The sequence below is a fragment of the Triticum aestivum genome, chromosome 1A (genome assembly GCF_018294505.1).
Source record: "Triticum aestivum cultivar Chinese Spring chromosome 1A, IWGSC CS RefSeq v2.1, whole genome shotgun sequence".
NCBI lineage: Eukaryota > Viridiplantae > Streptophyta > Magnoliopsida > Poales > Poaceae > Triticum > Triticum aestivum.
The window spans coordinates 543,751,778-543,754,759 of NC_057794.1; positions in this window are offsets into that span (position 1 = coordinate 543,751,778).

The window sequence follows — 2,982 nt, forward strand, 5'->3', positions numbered from 1 at the left end:
ATTTTATTTTTGCATTGTAGTTACTGTAATATAACTTTTCCATGGCTTAATCCACTAATAGAAATCGATAATTTCATCAAAACAAGCAAACTATGCATTAAAAACAGAATCTGTATTAAATAGGGCAGTCTGTAGTAATCTGAACATTCACCATACTTCTGGTACTCCATAAATTCTGAAACAATTAGGAAAAATAAATAATTTGTATAGAAAGACATTGCAAAAAGTTTCAGAACCGTTTGACGTTCCAGTACAAAATATAAAATCGCGCACTACAGCCAAAGTTTCTATTTTACACCGCACAAACCAACAAGCAAGGGTTGTTGTAAGTAAAATAGGTGTTGTTGGATAGATTTGCAAGATAATAAAGAGTACGTAAATAAAAAGTATGGGCTGTTGTAAGTAAAGAAGCAATAAAGTAAATATAGCGAGTGTGGAAAAGTGGTGGTAGGAGTTGCGAAATTGCCACTAAGCAATTGACTACTTTACTAGACCGATAGCAAGTATTATGTGGGAGAGGCCACTGCTAGCTGTCATCCCTAACTTGGAATTCTATGCACTTATGATTGGAACTATTAGCAAGCATCTGCAACTACTAATGTTCATTAAGGTAAAACCCAACCATAGCATTAAGGTATATTGGTCCCCCTTCAATCCCGTATGCATCAATTTCTATGCTAGGTTAAAGCTTCTGTCAGTCTTGCCCTCCAATACATAGTCCTATCAACATACAACTAACCCTAGGATGTGATCCACGCGCGCAATTATATGATGGGCACCAAAGGACAGCAACATAACCACAAGCAAATTAAATCAATCATAGCAATTCATCAACCACCGATAGGACAATGAAAATCTACTCAGACATCATAGGATGGCAACACATCATTGAATAATAATATGAAGCATAAAGCACCATGTTCAAGTAGAGGGTACAGCGGGTTGCAGGAGAGTGGACCGCTGCAGATAGAGGGGGGAAGGTGATGGAGATGTTGGTGAAGATGGCGGAGGTGTTGGTGTAGATCGCGGTGATGATGATGGCCCCCGGTGGCACTCCGGTGCCACCGAAAGCGAGGGGGAGAGAGCCCCCCTCCTCCTTCTTCTTCCTTGACCTCCTCCCTAGATGGGAGAAGGGTTTCCCCTCTGGTCCATGGCCTCCATTGCACGGGAGGGGCGAGAGCCCCTCCGAGATTGGATCTGTCTCTCTGTCTCTCTCTGTTTCTGCGTTCTCAGATTCTTCCCTTTCACCATTTTTTTATATTCCCGGAGATCCGTAACTCCGATTGAGCTGAAATTTTAACACGATCTCTCTCCGGATATTAGCTTTCTTGCGGCGAAAGAAGGGCATCAACCGCCTTACAGGTGGCCCACGAGGGTCAGGGGCGCGCCCCCTGCCTCGTGGCCACCTCGGGCACCTTCTCGCGTGGATTTTTCTTCCCCAAAATCATATATATTCCAAAAAAAATCTCCGTCAGTTTTTATCCCATTTGGACTCCATTTGATATGGATATTTTGCGAAATAAAAAACATGCAACAAACAGAAACTGGCACTGGGTACTGGATCAATATGTTAGTCCCAAAAATAGTATAAAAAGTTGCCAAAAGTATATGAAAGTTGTAGAATATTGGCATGGAACAATCAAAAATTATAGATACGACGGAGACGTATCAATGTCCCCAAGCTTAATTCCTACTCGTCCTCGAGTAGGTAAATGATAAAAAAGATAATTTTAATGTGGAATGCTACCTAGCATAATCTTGATCACATATCTAATCATGACATGAATATTAAGATACGAGTGATTCAAAGCAATAGTCTATCATTTGACATAAAAACAATAATACTTCAAGCCCACTAATAAAGCAATCATGTCTTTTCAAAATAACATGGCCAAAGAAAGTTATCCCTACAAAATCATATAGTCTGGCTATGCTCCATCTTCACCACACAAAATATTCACATCATGCACAACCCCGATGACAAGCCAAGCAATTGTTTCATACTTTTGACGCTCTCAAGCCTTTTCAACTTTCACGCAATACATGAGCGTGAGCCATGGAAATAGCACTATAGGTGGAATAGAATGGTGGTTGTGGAGAAGACAAAAAGGAGAAGATAGTCTCACATCAACTAGGCGTATCAACGGGCTATGGAGATGCCCATCAATAGATATCAATGTGAGTGAGTAGGGATTGCCATGCAACGGATGCACTAGAGCTATAAGTATACGAAAGCTCAAACTGAAACTAAGTGGGTGTTGTAACGCCCCCAGACCGATGTGCCAGGTGTCTTCCAGTTATTCGTTGTTGTTGCTTTGTCATTGCTTGCATGTCATGCATTGCATATCATGTCATCATGTGCATTTCATTTGCATACATATTCGTCTCATGCATCCGAGCATTTTTCCCGTTGTCCGTTTTGCAATCCGGCGCTCCTATGTCACCCGGTGTCCCTTTCTACCTCTTTTCGTGTGCGGGTGTTAAATGTTTTCGGATTGGACCGAGACTTGTCATGCGGCCTTGGTTTACTACCGGTAGACCGCCTGTCAAGTTTCGTGCCATTTGGACTTCGTTTGATACTCCAATGGTTAACCGAGGAACCGAAAAGGCCTCGTGAGTGTTGCAGCCCAACACCCTTCCAAAGTGGCCCAAAACTCACCTAAACCCCCTCCATCATCTCGGTCGTTCAATCATGATCGCGTGGCCGAAAACCGCACCTCATTTGGACTCTCCTAGCTCCCTCTACCTATAAAACTAGCCCCCCCTTTCCAAATCTCGGATCTTTTCCCAGAAACCCTAAAAATCTCCTCTCAGCTGGCCGGACGTGTCTGTTTTCGGCCGGACAACGTCCGCCACCGCGTCCGACGAACCAGGCTCCGCCACCTGTCCTCGCCGCCGCCGTTTTCCACCGCGCGCCATCGTGGGCCCGCGCGGCCCAGATCCGGCTCGCGGGGCCCGAACCGCCGTCGCCCCGCGCCTGGT